Source organism: Danio aesculapii, chromosome 1 (genome assembly GCF_903798145.1).
Source record: "Danio aesculapii chromosome 1, fDanAes4.1, whole genome shotgun sequence".
Classification (NCBI taxonomy): Eukaryota; Metazoa; Chordata; class Actinopteri; order Cypriniformes; family Danionidae; genus Danio; species Danio aesculapii.
Genome location: NC_079435.1, coordinates 2,484,291 through 2,502,419, shown reverse-complemented (window position 1 = coordinate 2,502,419; position 18,129 = coordinate 2,484,291). Strand labels below are relative to the sequence as shown.

General features: G+C 39.9%; 1 pseudogene; it reads right to left on the bottom strand.

The window, feature by feature from the left end:
• Nucleotides 1-7,550: 7,550 nt before the first annotated feature.
• On the bottom strand, nt 7,551-13,828 carry LOC130219130 (B-cell receptor CD22-like; annotated as a pseudogene).
• Between the last annotated feature and the right edge of the window lie 4,301 nt (nt 13,829-18,129).

Sequence of the window (18,129 nt, the reverse complement as noted above, 5' to 3'; positions counted from 1 at the left end):
AATAGATCAGCTGTAATAACGGCTCACAATCCACATGGAGCTGAGAAATCAGACGCCATCTCTGTCACTGTTAAAGGTAAAGCAGCTCATGTACTCACTCCTAAAGTGAACATTTTCTGATGTTTTACTCTTTCGTCTGCTGTAGGACGTCCGCTGATATTATACACATCTATTGGAGTGGGTTGTGGAGCTGCAGTTGTCATCATGATGTTGCTCATTTGGTAAGATGTGTTCAGCATTCAACTGCAGTGTAATAACCATAATATATATATATATATATATATATATATATATATATATATATATATATATATATATATATATATATATATATATATATATTTGCTTAAAGGTTTTTCCCATTAATTCAAGTCCAGTAAGTTTCTACAAAAACATACTCGCTCTACACTGTTATGTAACCTATTCGTTGTTTTAAGGAAACACAAGATGAAGAGAAACAATACAGAAGTATCTCAGGTGAGAAAAACAAGTTCAGTTATTAGTATATGGATCCAGATCGCTCATAAACTGAATCGTTTTGGCTTAATCGTTCATAAGCACTGGTTTATTTTGTGTGTGATGTATTTTTCTTTAATGGCTAAGATGAATCAGTCCAGACCTCATCATGATGGAGACAATGATTACTGTGATAATTTCATGGACCCTGTGTATGCAAATGTACAGGTAAAGTATTTTATAGTTGGTGTGGGAATGCCTTAGTTACAGTATTAGTTATTTTCTATCGATTGATTTCTTTCTTTTATTTCCTGGCAAAGACGTCCAAAGAGTCCAGACCTGATCATGACGATGCAGTTTGCAGTGATGATTTGACCGACCCGGTGTATGCAAATGTAGCGGTAAGTTATTATGAATGTTTTTCATCGTTTGGCTGATGTCTCATTAACTTTAAACCTTTACAAATGTCACCAAGGGCATAATTGTTTATCTAGGCAAATTAATTGGCTAAAATTTATAACTGTCCTTGAATACTGTATTCCATTTTGTTAAATCTGTGCTGTTTGTCAAGTCAGTGGGAATGATCAAGAATTTATCCTTGACATCCATTACAAAAAAACCACAGACAATGTTGTTGCTAATCTGGATCAGTGGTTCCAAAAGTGGGGGTCCGATTGGATTGCAACCCCTAGGGTGATTAAGTTAGATTAACAACACAGCAATACCATCAGTTACAGCAGATTGATATTATGGCACAATGGTAAACTTTGACACCTTACAAAATAAATACAGGTCATGACTGAATGTGGAGGATGTTCTCCAAGTGGTGGTCTCCAAAACTAATCCCAGAATGGACTTTCCTCCAAACATTGTGCCCACCTCAATCTCATTAGGTGAGGCTAATGCTGAAATTAAATAAATAATCAAATATAAAACGATATGGTTCTTAAACTGTTGCATTTCCTGTCTATATACTCATGTTTATAAAGTCCTATTGGTGTATGTAGGCCTTTACGTGCAATGTCTGTATATTTTAGTCACTGGCATTGGGGTGAACAGTTTGAGAAGCCCTGATCAAGATCAAAAACATCTAATTTAATGATCTTTATTTCTAATATAGACAGCGAAATGGCGTTATTTCGTCTTATTACACAACTTGATTCTGATTAGTCACATTTAAAGGTATGTTATGTAAGGTATAATGTAATTCCAGGTGGTTATTATTCCAGAATAAATCCCAACAAGCTTATTGGCAGCTCAACACAATACAGAGCACTGTTGAATAAGACTAAAGGGTTTATTTGGGAAAACAACCATCCTGGATGTACTTTATCACACACCTACTAGCATCAACAACATTGTTCTGAGCCGTAGTAGTTAATTCCGTAACTTGTACACAAAGAGGATAGAAGTGAAACCAAGCATAGGCTACTGACCTATGTGTTAGTCATTGACAAGATGGCGCCAAACAGTTCAAAACAATCAGAAATGCGGTGTGACAGACAAGCAGATACATATGAATGTGGATGCAAGAATATGGGATTGAATGTACTCACTGATGGTCAAGGAGATCCTCTGTTCCCGGATGAGACTGTTATTTAGAGGTTGTTATCTGGGAATAGGGCTGCATGGTAGTGCATTGGGTAGCACTGTTGCCTCACAGCAAGGAGGTCGCTGGTTCGGGCCCCGGCTGGGTCAGTTGGCATTTCTGTGTGGAGTTTGTATGTTCTTCCAGGTTGGCGTGGGTTTCCTCCGGGTGCTCTGGTTTCCCCCACAAGTCCAAAGCGTATGCGTGTATGTCCTGGTCCTCCAGGTTGGAGATTTAGCATTGGGCTAATGATGTGATGTTACGAAACACCAAAATGGTGTGGCTAAATATCAACTTTGATATAAATGGCCTTGGAATAAATAAGTATCTGGCAATAACATACCTTGGAATGTTGTGACTGACTTATCAGAAATGACTATTCCAGACAGCAGTTTACTAATATCAGAAAACAACCACTGAATAACACAAGCTCATCCGGGAACTTTGAATCTCCTTGACCATCAGTGAATACATTCAATTCCATATACTTGCATCCACATTCATACGAATATGCTTGTCTGCCACGCAACGCTTTTTGAGCTTTTGATTGTTTGGCGCCATCTTGTGACTGAATAATGTGCAGGTTCCCTACTGAAAAAACCAGCTTAAACCAGCCTAGGCTGGTTGGCTGGTTTTAGCTGGTTGACCAGCCTGGTTTTAGAGGGGTTTTGGCCACTTTCAGGCTGGTTTCCAGCCATTTCCAGCCTGGTCTTAGCTGGTCAGCCTGGAAAATGACCAGCTAAAACCAGCTTAACCACCTTGCCAGGCTGGAAGCCCAGCCAAAACCAGCTATGTCCAGCTTAAACCAGGCTGGTCAAGCTGGATTTAGCTGGTCATTTTCCAGCCTGACCAGCTAAGACCAGGCTGGAAATGGCTGGAAACCAGCCTAGAAATGGCCAAAACCCCTCTAAAACCAGGCTGGTCAACCAGCTAAAACCAGCCAACCAGCCTAGGCTGGTTTAAGCTGGATTTTTCAGCAGGGTTAGTATATACTCCATTAGATGTTTTTATTTAGTACGACTGAGAACAATGTTTTCTGCCTGATTTTCATGTTTTGTGCTAAGTAGCCCTGTAATAATGGGATAACGTACATCCAATATGGTTGTTTTCACTGAATAACAATAATAAATAATAATTCCTTACATTTATATAGCGCTTTTCTGGAAACTCAAATCGTTTTACACATTTTTTGGGGGAAATCTCCTTATCCACCACCAGTGTGCAGCATCCACCTGGATGATGCGACAGCAGCAATATTGTGCCAGACCACACACCAGCTGATTGGTGGAGAAGAGACAGAGTGATGAAGCCAATTATGACATAGGGGTGGTTAGGAGGCCATGATGGACAGAGGTTAAACCCCTCTTCTTTTTCTTCCTGGGATTTTTAACAACCACAGATAGTCAGAACCTCCTCCGAAAGACAGCCATCACTGACAGTATAGAGTCCCCTTCACTATACTGGGTTATTAGAACCCACACAGACTGTAGGTTGAGTGCCCCTGCTGGTCTCACTAACACTACTTCTGGCAGCAACCTAGCTTCCCCATGTGGTCACCCATTCAGGTACTGAATGTAGCTTCAGTGGGCGACAATGTGAGAGTTACAGAGAACTAGCTAGCCAGCTGAATAAATTCAACAGTGCCCCACTTTTTCCTGCAATAACAACCTCCTGGATGTACTTTATCTCTTACATAGTGTTTAGTGGTGTCATGCTGTCCTTGACTCACTCTCTCTCTCTTTCAGCAGGTCTCCGAATCATCTCCTTGTTAGCAGGAGTGTCGTTCACTGTTGAATGAAGCAGCAGATGTAAAACAGCGGAGAGCTCATGCTTTTGCTTGCCCAGGCAACATGTGGTTTACCTGTTGTTGAGTTTTAAGCTTTGAGCCTGTTGTGTCTTTGTAAATACGTTAACATTAGTGTTTGATTGGAGCAGCTGTCCAAATTTATTATAGTTTTTTTGCCCTTCCTCTATGCCGCTAGACTAGAGAAGAGTCACGACAGAGAAAATAAAGATGACTGAAAGGACATCAGGAATTTCTTTCTTAATTAAAGACTGAGAAGCGTTTGGAGAATGAATTTCATCAATTGAAAGTGACTAATTATTTAAAAGGGCACCTTGGTTACCCCTTTTTTCAGATTCAATAGGAGTCTTTTGTGTCTCCAGAATGTGTCTGTAAAGTTTCAGCTCAAAACACCCATCAGATTATTTATTATACCTTTTATAAGTTTCTCTTTTATACATTTTTGCACTGGGTGGTGGTTTTGTTGTGCTGCGCCTTTAAGGCTAGTCCTCCCCACCCACCGTTTCTACGTGCCTTAATCTCCTCCCTCGGCTGCGTCAGACAACAGACAGACTTAAAAGCAGGTCGCACACCGGAAGTGCCGTTCGGCGGTGGCCGCGTAGCGCCACTCAGCGCCATACATTCCAGAATTCTAAACATAGGTTTCTATCAGGGTACACACACCGGTGCCACAAGTCGGCGGCGCTCAGCCACGACTCAGGACACTGTTCCTTTCTTTGCTGCGCCACAGAGCGCCATCTGATTAGTTTCATGTTAAATATCATGCAAATGTCCGCGTCTGGTGTGTGATATCTTTAACTGTCATGTGTGAGAGACACTTCCGGTGTGAGACCTGCTAAAGAAGCAGATCTCACGTAGCGTTTTTGAGAAATACTACAGTAAGAACTTTACCAATTAGTATTTGATGCTGCATTTGTTGTGGATTTGCAACGATTAGTCACACACAATGTCGTCACGCGCACACACAGATACACACACACACACACACACACACACACACACACACACAGCGCAGACACACACACACACACACAAACAGCGCGCGCACTTAGCTTTGCACTCTTTTTGCATGCATATGTGACAGGATACATGTTAATCTCCACTGCTGTATGATATCTGTTATGTTAATGCACAAAATAAACCTGATTTAACGTCCACAAACCGGGATTGAAGCGTCATCCTTTATAATTGTTCTGACACGCGGCTGTGCTGATGAAGTAAAGCTGAAGTAATACATGTTAACATTTTAAAACATGTTAAACTTGTAAAACTCACTCTTGATCACGTTTGATGATTGATGATCCTAGCGAACTGAACACACGTTTTATTCCCGGTTGCTTAGCGCTCGTCCTGTCTTGTTGATATGATTACACGTGACTACCGGGACATGTTAATACGCACTACTATGTCAAGTTTTGGTCGGTCTGAAAACCGCTCCAATTGGTCCACCTTTGTTATGTTGTTAAATTGAAAAAAAAAGGACTGGGTGTGTTTATATCACCTCAATATGACAGTCTATACACTATACCTACACACGTCTGTCCAAACAGCTTGAAAAGTAGATTTTTCACCATAGGTGCCCTTAAAAGCTTTTTCATGTAACATATAAGTTTGTTACTACCATAATTTATAAGCAGTAAATAAAACATTGCTATTGTTTTCCACCTTTGTCATTCAATACTAAAGAATAAATCCTAGACATAATTAACAGCAGTATGTTCAGAGACTGGTAGGACACACGTAAAAAACTGACATCGTACACTATGTTGATTAATTGTGCATGAAAACACATTGTGAGCCTGTCCCAGAGAACAAATCATATTATGTCTGGTCTATTTGCGCCACCCTGCTGGTCACATTGTTGCAGGCCAGTGCAGTATAATTTGCTTTCTTTACCTCAGAGACTTATTTTACATATTGAAATGAGGGGCAAGAATATTTTCCCTTTAAGGTGAAGTAAATTTTTGTAGTAGTGGAGGCAAAAGAAATAGAAGGACAATGAAATGTTAACAAAAGTATATATATGTCTAAAACAATAAGAGGTGAACTTAAGAGTAAGGGGGATGCTAGTGAGGACAAATAAAATAAAATAATAACAAAACAATTCAACACACCTTATGAGTACTAAAATATTGAGGACCGTGATACCGCTTAGTGTGGCTCAGCTGGGACCACACTCTGGATCCAGGCCTAAGGTTGGGCTTGTATGCCAGCCCCTGGCGGCCATGTTATATCCCACAGAACCCAGCAGGGGCTCAGCCCGAAGGAGCAATGTAAGACCATAATCCTGGAGGGGGAGCCGTAAGGGTGCATTGTGGAACGGGTGGTTAAAGGTCAGGACTACAACAAACTGAATCATCAGACACAGAAACTGGCTCTTGGGACATGGAATGTCACCTTAGTGGGAGGGAAGGAGCCAGAGCTTGTTGAACGATACTCTGGGCTCTGAAACTCAACTTTTGAGAAGGGCTGGACATTTCCTCCTATCTGGCGTTGCCCATAGTGAGAGGCAACCAGGCCTGTTGGTGTGGGCTTGCTTATAGCTTCCCAACTTAGCCACCATTGGTGGACGTTTCCCCAGTTGAAATGAGAGGTCCCTGGACTCCAAGAAGGACTGGGACTCTATTGTTCTCCCAGGGGATTTCAATGCCCTTGTGGTAATGACAGTGATACCTGGAGAGGGTGGACTGAGAGGAACATCCTCCCTGATCTGAATCCACGTGGTGTTCTGTTCTGTTCTTGGGGTCGGATGGTGTAAGCAACACTTAAGAATCTCCTCAATCCCACGGACATGTTTTCCATTAAGGGAAGCAGAGACTGGGGATGCAGGGATGGGACTCAATCACCCAAGCTGAGGTTACTGAGGTAGTGAAAAAGCAGCGTGGTGGATACCCCTGTGTATGTCAGGTTTCTGGATATTGTGGGGCTGTCTTGGCTGACACGTCTATACAATATAGCATGGACATGGGGCTGTACTCTGGACTGCTGGACTGCTGTACTTCTGGACTGCATTTAAGAGGAGGACCAGATTGTGTGTCATCTACCTATCAGTGGATCACACTCCTCAACCTCCCTGGAAAAGTCTATGGCAGGGTACTGAAGAAGAGGATCCGGCGTAGGTGACACTTGGATCCAGGAGAAACAATATCATCGTCCAGGCCATGGTACACTGGACCAGTTTCTAATCCCTCACTAGGGTGCTCGAGGGTTCATAAGAGTATGCCCAACCAGTTCACATGCATCTTCATAGACATGGAGAAGGAATTCAACCATGTCCCTTGTGGCATTCTGTGGGATTGCCTGGGAGTATGTGGTCCCCAGTGATGAATTACTAAACAGGTTCAATAGTTTTTAACTGATCTCAAATCATTTTGTACAAATTTGCGACATTTTAGTGTGACATTTACCAATTAAAAGAATAAAGTTGACAATAGTTTCTCGTTGTGCTGTTTAGCAGAGCCCTGCATAAACAAACAATAAATAATCTTTGAAAACGTATAAAAAAACTTTGCTACTCTGCAGACACTTAATATTCAATGACATAGATCCGTTAAGTGAATTTATGGTTATACGTTCATTTAAAAGTTTGCATTGGCTTTGGGTTTGGCGCAATTACATAACAAAACCTGTGATCATGGTGACCCATGCAAAGTGTTTTAGTCTTAGGTGTTATAAATAAATTTTATTTAGTGAAATGTTTAGCTAGTCTTCTAAAGGTTGTTTATTCTCTGTAGACTAATGAAGATCTACTGCTGATCGCCCATTTGCTGACAGATTCTCATAGTCAGAAGAGCTCGTCTGGTGAACAGCAGGGCTGGGATAGACAGTCTATGAGGAAAACACATTATTTATTGCCTGACTCTTAGATGAACAAACTGTTTTACATGTGTAGTGTTTAATTCTTCACTTACAGTGAGTGTTGTACACGTCAGGTGATCTGGACAGGAGATCAAGAGCTGCATATGTGTTTACACTGACACCATCATTCTACAGGGAAACAAGAGAGAATATATAACGCAATACAAAGTCTCATTTTAGTATTTTACTGATTTTATTTTGTGGTTCTTTAATCATTTCACCTCATACTCATTTACAGATGATCTTCTGGTCATCCTTTTCAATTGGCTATCAAAACAAAGCAAATAATGATCAATTGAATGTTTGTTTTTTAAATAAATAATTTGACATTATTCTGCATTAGTGTGACAAAGTTTTTAAACACGTAACAAGGAACGTCATTGAAAAGAAAATAACATAACAGCCATTACCTCACCCATGGTTAAACCAATAAACTAATAAATACCATTGTGAGCATTATGAACCCCACCACCACCCATTCTTGTTGGAGGATACTGAACAGACAGAATAAAAACAAACACATCAAAGAAATTTTCTAATTCTAAAAGAACTTCTTTCTAATGCACAGAATTCCAAAAACTGAAATTTTCAACCCCTGACTTGGAGATCTGGCAGAACAAAAGTTGTATTATATATATAATACTAAAAGTTACAGCTCTGCTATTGTCAACTGTCTGCCAAAAACAGACTCAAAGTTTATATATAATTTTTTATTTATTTAATTACTTTTGGCGGTTGGGTGAATAAGCCTGTTTTGCATTAAATGCAGCTAATATATGTGATCGAAATTGACTTGCAGGGGCAGAAAATGGCTGTGCCTCTGCTGATTTCACACATTACATATCACTTTGGTTTTATCTACAGCACTGACTGTAAAATACTTCCACACAGTATTTGAGCAAGTTTTTTTTTTTTTTTGGCTGGTGGAGGACCAAGAGACGGCTCAGCAGCAGTCACAATCTTTTCTATTTGGTTGCCCAAATCCATGGGATTGAAAAGTTAATTAGTGACGGGAAGCTATGATAACGTTAACTAGCCTATAGGCTACATCTTGCTGTCTGACGTCCCGACTGCAGACGTCAATAATGCAGCGTAATGGAATAATCTCCCCATCAAACTTTGCTTCCCGAAACGGTCTCCGGAACCCAGTTAAGGTACAAAAATCTGTTTAACAAAAATAGTGATGCAGTGAAGTCTTTTTTTTTTTTTTGCTCAGCTGAGCCTTCTCTGTTGCTGTGTGTGGAGCCCCGCCCCCACGAATGTCACTCACCTCAAATACGAAATAAGGATTTGAAAAAAACACGCTATTTGTGCATATCCGAATACTGTATTTGGGTTGGGCTCCACCCCTAATATATATTATATATATATATATATATATATATATATATATATATATATATATATATATTATATATATATATATATATAATATATATATATATATATAAGGATCATATAGATACAGAGGTTGTCCAATATATGCCTGGTTTTAGACCAAAATAATTCATTACTATGGTGTAGGGCAGGCATGGGCAAACTCGATCCTCGAGGGCCGGTGTCCCTGCAGAGTTTTGCTCCAACACTAATCAAACACACCTGAACACCCTTATTAGTGTCTTCAAGATCACTAGAAAGCTACAAGGTTGTTTGATTAGGGTTGGTGCAAAACTATGGAGGGACACCGGCCCTCCAGGATCGAGTTTGCCCATCCCTGGTATAGGGCCTCCTTTTGTGACCAGTACAGCCTTAATGGCCAGAGGGAGTTTGAGCCATTCTTGCAGAATAGTGTTCAGGTCACTATATGATGCTGGTAGAGGAAAACATTTCCTGACTTGCTCCTCCAAAACACCCCAAAATGGCTCAATATTTAAATCTGGTGACTGGTCTGTGGACAATGTGAAACATGTATTGTTTTCTGATGAGTCCACCTTCATTGTCTTTCCCATATCCGGGAGAGTTACAGGGGGGAAGAAGCCCCAAAGAAGCATACCACCCAGACTGTTGATGCCCAGAGTGAAGCATGGGGTAGATCAGTGATGGTTTGAGCTCAATATAAGCTTTCCTTAGGCCCAATACTTGTGCTAGATGAGCGTGTCACTGCCAAGAACTACTGAACCATTCTGGTGGAGCATGTGCACCCAATGGAATTAAACATTGTATCCTAAAGAAGGTGCGTGTATCAGGATGATAATGCACCAATACACACAGCAAGACTGGAGACAGAGTGGTTTGATGAACATGAAAGTGAAGCTGAACATCTCCATATATGCTCTTTATTTTACTTACATTGTAATTAGTATGATGATGCAGATGATGATGAATATTCCTCCACACGCCACTACAATCACAATCATTTTTTTCCCAGCACCTCGATGAACTGAATGAAGCAGATCATGATTAACTCTCCAGACTCAAGAAGTTACAGGAGTGTGATGATAAAAGCTTCACCTATGATATTGATGACGACTGATCTCTGAGTTCCATGTGGATTGTGAGCCTCACAGTAGAAGCGTCCACTCTGTACTGCACTGAAACTCTGTCCAGATCCAACAGCTGAGCTTTGATTCTCCTTAAACCAGCTGAAGTTCAGAGCAGGAGGGTTTGAGTCACTGATGCACATGAGAATTAATGAATCAAACCAAAGCTGATCAGAATGAATGATGGACACAAAGACCTTCCTGGGTGGGTCTTAAAAAAGAAGACACAGATATCATTAAACAAAATAAAATTAAACCAAAATGCAGTCTTGGACATTTTGAATTGCTAAACTATCATTTACTTACGCATGACATTTAAAGTCACATGATCAGAGTATTTTAATCCATGGTCATTTCTGGCTCTACACTTGTATTCTCCACTGTCATCAGAGCTGATCTTAGAGATGTTGAAGATTCTTCCAGATCCTACAAATAATTTCCCTTTAAACCAGCGGACATTCAGTGCAGAAGGGTTTAAGTCACTGCTGCAGCTCAGAGTAACTGAATCTCCAGCCATTATTACAGCAGATCCACTGACGGACACTGAGACGCTCTTTGGAGGATCTAAGACAGAAGCATGTTGATATAGATAGCAACAACAATAAATGTGGCATCACAGAATGTTTCAATGATTGAGACACTCCTGCGCATGTAAAATAGACAAAATGTACTGATAATATTATAAAATGATTGTAATAATAAAAAGGAAGTAATGTCCAGATGATCATAAACTCACACATGACCTCTAAAGTAAAAGGATCAGAGTATTCACTGAAGGCTCTACACTTGTATTCTCCACTGTCATCAGAGCTGATCTTTGAGATGCTGAAGATTCTTCCATTCTTAACATATTCTATTCCTTTATACCAGTAGAATTCTGCAGGAGGGTTTGAGTCACTGCTGCAGCTCAGAGTCACTGAATCTCCCTCCATTATTACAGCAGATCCATTGATGGACACTGAGACACTTTGTGGAGGATCTATAATGAACAAAATTAGAACTTAAATCATCAAATAGAATCTCCAGTAGAGAACTAAACACTAATGATCAATGAATCTGTACTCACAGGTGACATTGAGAAAGACCTCAGGTGATGTGAGTGTGTGTCCATCTACAGCACATCTATATCTGGCCGCATCTTTACTTCTGACTGACTTGAGGATGAGTTTGTTTCCAATAATTCCTTCAGTCCATGTCTGTGAGTTTCTGTACCAGATGAATGTTGGTGTGTCAGTCAGTTTACAGCTGCTTTTACATGTCAGACGGACTGAATCTCCCTCTGTCACCCTCTCAGGAGACTCCAGCTGAAGATCTGAACACAAACACACATTATATCTAGTGCTGCTCTCATACACTGATTATTATTCTACATGATGACCACAAGAAGAGAGAATCTCAGAAGAGTCACCTGTGACAGAGAGACGCACTCCTGGTTTACCAGTCCATCTTCCTTTTGTTATATTAGTAGCGATTCTGAAATAATACTGGTGTTCATCTTTCTTTGTCACATGACTCAGTCTGATGGTGCAGTTCTGCTGTTTATCTCCCAGAAACCAAAGCCTCTGACTGTATTCAGGGTCCTCAGACAGATCAGGAAACTTTTCACCCTGTTTTACAAGGACATTGGTCCACAAAACTGCCTTGATCTGATGTCCAGAAGGATATTTATAAGTGCAGCTCATCATCACTGATGAGTCTTTTAGTGCACAGATGCGTGAGGAACTGTAACTCACCCCAATCAGCACCAGAAACCCCTGAGACACAGAAATCATAAAGTGAACAAATGGTCATCAGCTTGTACTGATAAAATAAGTATTAAAAAAAAAAACTCTCAATAGTTTCATTCTTTATGAATTATTTTACACTTGTTTTACTGATTTACAGGACAAAATAAGCATGTAAATATCTCTGTTGGTTCCGTCAGCCCAGATGCTGATATTTCATGAGGTTTAGCCAAACTCACTGTTAAGAGCTTAGAAAGACTGTGTGATTAACCTCCTAGGGCTGGGGTCACCAAACTTGTTCCTGGAGGGCCAGTGTCCTGCAGATTTTAGCTCCAACCCTAATCAAACACACCTGAACAAGCTAATCAAGGTCTTAAGCTACGGTCACACCGGGCTTTGTGTCGTACGGCGCTGCGAAAAGGGGCGGGATTAAACAATATGATTAGACATTAAAAAACGCAAGCGATTGCTCCATGTTTTAAATTTCTGTCCAGAGAGGTCCTTTTGATCCTCGATTGGTCTCACGCAGTAAAGTGATGCGATTTCGCAGGTCAGAGTTCACCAAGCGTGAACTTTGCACCGCAGCAACCTGCGAAACTTGACGCATGACCCTGCGTTTCCGGTCTGACGCATTCGCGTGCGTATGAATGGAAGTGTATGGGAAGAAAAGTCAAGTGTGACCGCAGCTTTACTAGGTATACTTGAAACAACCAGGCAGGTGTGTTGAGGCAAGTTAGAGCTAAACCCTGCAGGGACACCGGCCCTCCAGGAACAAGATTGGTGACCCCTGTTCTAGGGCTTAGTTTTAGGGCTTTTTACTGATAGTCAAAACATGTTAAAATATCTCTATGTGTGTATTAATGCATTAAAAACAGTCAGGAAAAAACTGCTGTGTTCAAAGCAGAAGGAAAAGAGTTTTTCCATTTAATTACACAAAGGTGACTATCGTGTTGTATGGAAATTCGGACCACGAATCCACATATATGGACATCCTTTTTTCTCGAAAAGTACATCATATCAAGAGATAATCCTTTGGTTTTATTCTAATTAGGTTCCAATAAGCCCAAATAGCAAGAGAAATAAAAAAAATGCATGTAAAAAACAGCTTAGGCCTTAAGAGGGTAAGCTAGTCAATGCTCTCACCTTTCTCTTTTTCAGAGGAAATAAGCAGTCTTGATTACGAGTAATTGGAGAGTAAATGGCTATTCCCTATTCTTTTCTGTACACATACTAAAACATGCATCTCTCCAAACTTTTTAATTAAGCTATTTACTACTTTTATAATGTAAAAGTCCCAAAATGAAAATGCTCAATGAGGACAATAGTATTATAATTGAGCCCAGCGGTGGCTATTGGTCAGGTTTCTAATCTGAGATGTGAACATCCAACAGTTTCAGCAAACATCCCAGAAGGATTTAATGAGGATCAAAAAAGATTAACAAGACAAAAAAACTCTTACCTGTTTCGCCAAACTTTCATAACCAGCGATGACAGCATGAGAAATGACCAGGAAGAAGCAGCGTTTGGGCCTTTATGTGAACACCTTATAGTAGTGCAGGAGGAAACGAAACTTCACAGCATAAGCCAAGGCAAACTTTATTTATAGAGCATGATTTTAACACAACTATATATGATCTGAAGTGCTTTACAACAGAGTTTATGATAGACAGAAAAAAGCTTTGACACAAGCATAAAATAACAGATTACAGATAAAAGCATGCATCACGCAGAAGCTAGAGGGTAAAAATAAGTCTTTAAATTGGATTTTTAAGGGGTGGACACCTCCATTTCCAGGACTATATGTTATTAGTGGGCAACTTTCTCCAAGACATCTGAAATGAACGAGAGTTTAGAGATCTATAGTGGTCAGGTACATCCATTTAAGAGCTGATATCATATATACTGTAAGCTTCTCCATGGTTTCCGCTACATTCATTCTTCCATGGCGGGGTGCCACGCCAAAATTGATCCCGCCACGGCTACATTACAGCTTTTCATTCAATCCTGTTTTATTTTTATTAGCGAGTAATAATTGCACCAAAACATATTAAAGGGTAAGTGAATTATAACAGCGCGAACGTTTCTGTAACCGCAGTAGTGCTGTGCGTTATTTGTTTAACCCTTTAAGATTGCGTGCTGACTGACTGACTGACTGGCTAACTGACAGGTGCGTGATGCGTGAGGCCAGCAAACACAATGTATAGCCGTCACTTTACTTCAGGATGCATTAATACCACTCTAGGTCTATTGGAAACATTCATAAATATATTCCTATAAAATCTAATAAATGTTGGAGACAGTTACATAAACGCACTAAATCGCACTTCAGAAGTGTTTATTTCAGAGCGCACAAGATCTGTGCTTGAGCAGCGTATATTTGAGGGGGCGTGCAAGAAGTTTTGTGCACGAGCAGAGGAAATTGGCGCACAAGCAAAGAGATCTAGTCAAGTCAGCTATAACATAAATGCGATCTCGACTTGTAATAAATTTAAACTTTGACTTTTTGAGTGCTTGCAGAGCCAATAGGAGAGGTGGAGGCATTGCTGCCCTGTTCAAAGATGTCTATGAGTGTAAACAAGTGTCATTTGGTGACTTTTTGTCTTTTGAATATCTGAGTATAGTACTGAAAGGTGCTCCACGTATCTTACTGATCACTATCTACAGACCTCCAAAATATTCTCCAACTAATATTGATGATTTTAGAGAACTGTTATCAATAGTAACCTCTGCATTTGACTATTTTACCATTGCTGGGGATTTTAATATTCACATTGATAATCCAGAAATCAATGCTGTAAAAGAACTGATGACTGTTTGAACACTTTTGATCTGACTCAGCATGTTCAAGGACCCACACACAATCGTGGACACACTCTTGATCTACTTATAACTAAGGGTTTACACATTTCATCAACTGTTGTTAAGGATGTTGCACTATCTGATCATTTCTGTATTTCTTTGATATATTGATATATTGATCACTCCAGCTATTAAAGACAGATCTGTCTCTGTCAGAAAGAGATGCATCAATGAGAACACTATGATTTTCATTATGAAATTATGAAGGCCATATAACTAGCACCAAGCAGACTCTGTTGATTCTCTCCTTGATTTGTTTAACTCATAGATGACATTGCTCCTGTTAAAGCCAAGAAGATGACTAGCAGGCAAATGGGATCTTGGACAAGGTCACCAAGAGTACAAATGATGAAAAGACTGAGCGTATGTGGAGAAAGACGAAACTAGTAGGCCATTATAATATCTATAAAGACAGTCTTCATGCTTTTAATATGGAACTAAACACCGATTGGCAGACTTTCTTTTCAAGCCTTATAAACAGCAACGTAAATATTGCTCGTAAACTCTTTGCAACGATAGAGAGACTCACAACCCCCCCCCACACCCCTCCCAGTCGGATTCCCAGTGATCTACTCTCTGAAAGCAGATGTAATGAGTTTGCTCATTTCTTTACTGAGAAGATCAATAATATCAGAAAGACAATCAGCTCATCCAATCAGCCAAGTTGTGTCGAAGTCAGACTAGCTCAACCACAACTTAAGAAATCAGACATTATGTCTGATTTCATGGGAATTAATGGTAAAATCTTAGAAGAGATCATGCAAGCTATGAAAACATCAACCTGCAGTCTTGACACGCTCCCCACATCATTCTTTAAAACGGTGTTTACCTGTTTAGAAATGGATCTTCTAAAAGTGGTAAATGCTTCACTTCTCTCAGGGATTTTTCCAAACTCACTTAAAACTGCAGTTGTTAAACCCCTCTTGAAGAAGAGCAACCTGGATAACACTATATTGAGCAATTACAGGCCCAACTCAAATCTCCCTTTCATTGGAAAAATCATTGAAAAAGTTGTTTTTAACCAGGTTAACAAGTTCTTAAACTACAAGGGGTGTTTAGACAATTATCAATCTGGTTTCAGACCACATCACAGTACAGAAAGCGCTCTTATAAAGATAATCAATGATATCCACCTAAATACAGATTCAGGCAAACTAACAGTGCTGGTACTGCTCGATCTCAGTGACGCATTTGACACTGTCGATCACAGCATACTTCTGGATAGGCTGGAAAACTGGGTTGGGCTGTCTGGGACGGTCCTCAAATGATTCAGATCTTACCTTGAAGGAAGAGGTTACTATGTCAGTATATGTGACCATAGGTCAAGGTGGACACCCATGACATGTGGAGTCCCACAAGGCACATTCTGGCACCTCTCCTTTTTAACCTTTATATGCTCCCTCTGAGCCAAATAATGAGAAAGAACCACATCTCCTACCACAGCTATGCTGATGACACTCAGATCTACCTAGCCTTACTGCCTAATGACTACACCCCATTGACACCTTCTGCCAATGCGTTCATGAAATCAACAATTAGATGTGCCAAAACTTTCTTCGGTTAAGCAAAGAGAAAACTTAAGTGATTGTGTTTGGGAACAGAGATGAGGTTATCAAGGTGAATGCGTACCTTGAATCTTGGTGTGACTCTGGAGTCAGATCTGAGTTTCAATAATCATGTCAAAGCAGTTAGTAAATCAGCATACTATCATCTCAAAAACATTGCAGGAATCAGATGCTTTGTTTCCAGTGAAGACTTAGAGAAACTTGCTCATGCTTTTATCAGCAGCAGGGTGGATTACTGTAACAGCCTCCTCACTGGCCTTCCCAAAAAGACAGTCAGACAGTTGCAGCTCATCCAGAACGCTGCGGCCAGAATTCTGACCAGAACCAGGAAATCAGAGCAAATCACACCTGTCCTCAGGTCTTTACACTGGCTCTCAGTTACATTCAGAATAGATTTTAAAGTATTATTACTGCTCTATAAATCACTAAATGGCCTAGGACCTCAATACATTATAGATATGCTCACTGAAGACAGACCTAACAGATCACTCAAATCTTTAGGATCATATAAACTAGAAGCTCCAAGAGTTCAGTCAAAGCAGGGTGAATCGGCTTTCAGCTACTACGCCCCTCACTGCTGGAATTAGCTTCCAGAAATGATCAGATGTGCTCCAACATTAGGCACGTTCAAATCAAGACTGAACACACATCTGTTTAGCTGTGCCTTTACTGAATGAGCACTGTGCTACGTCTGACAGATCACACTATTGTGTTTTCTTTTTTTTCATTTTTATAACACATTTTATCTGTTTTTGATTTTTTTTTTTTACCATTTTTATTATTTGTTTTTATTTCTCTTATAATTGTTTCTTTATTCCTGTTTATGTAAATCACTTTGAATTGCCACTGTGTATGAAATGTGCTATAGAAATAAACTTGCCTTGCCTTGCCTTGCCTTGCCTAATACTGCGCTCACGACATTTGTCATTGAAATAATGCCTCAGGTAGTTGGTAGATCGGTGTAAAAATGGCCTGTCGCCACAGCTGGAAAAAATCCTAGAGGAAACAATGCTTCTGTTCATACATTCTCTGTTCTGTCATTTATCTACTGTTGAAAATGTAAATATAGGTATGTTTAAGCTTCCAGTGGCCGTGCAGGAGGTGTGAGAAAACAAATCTGGCTGAGCTCATTGTTGTCAAGCTAGAGTTGAGGTTGTGTGTGTTTGTATGTGATCAAGGACCCACGTTAGAAAGAGAGCTCTCGTCATCTGTTGCTCCAAATTGCAGCTGGAAGGGCATCAGCTCGTAAAACATGTGCTGGATAAGTTGGCGGTTCATTCCACTGTGGCGACCCCAGATTAATAAAGGGACTAAGCAGAAAAGAAAATGAATGAATGAATGTTTGTATACATAACAGACATAAAATATGTTGTTTCATTACTAATATGCTCATGAAATGTTAAATGACTATCTTTAAAATCGAATCTGTCTGAGAGATTTATCAACCAGCAAAACACAAACAAAAATGCTCCAATTCACTCCCTCGTTTCATTCACTCCTTCAAGCGGACTATAGATGTAGAGCAGGGGTCAGGAACCTTTTTTCAGCAAAGAGCCATTTCAGATTTTTTTTTTTTATCAAATGCTTTTTTAAAGAGCCATATTGGGTGTGTGTATATAACAAAATCTTTATTTATTTATGTCCATTCACAACTCAAAAATAAACAAATATGATGCATCATAATGTATAAAGAAGGACAATTTACTTTTTGCCATCGTCACTCATCATTGTTTGAATTCACGTGTGAAGGGTTACAATAGAAACATCAATTACCACAGAAACGTAAGAAATATAA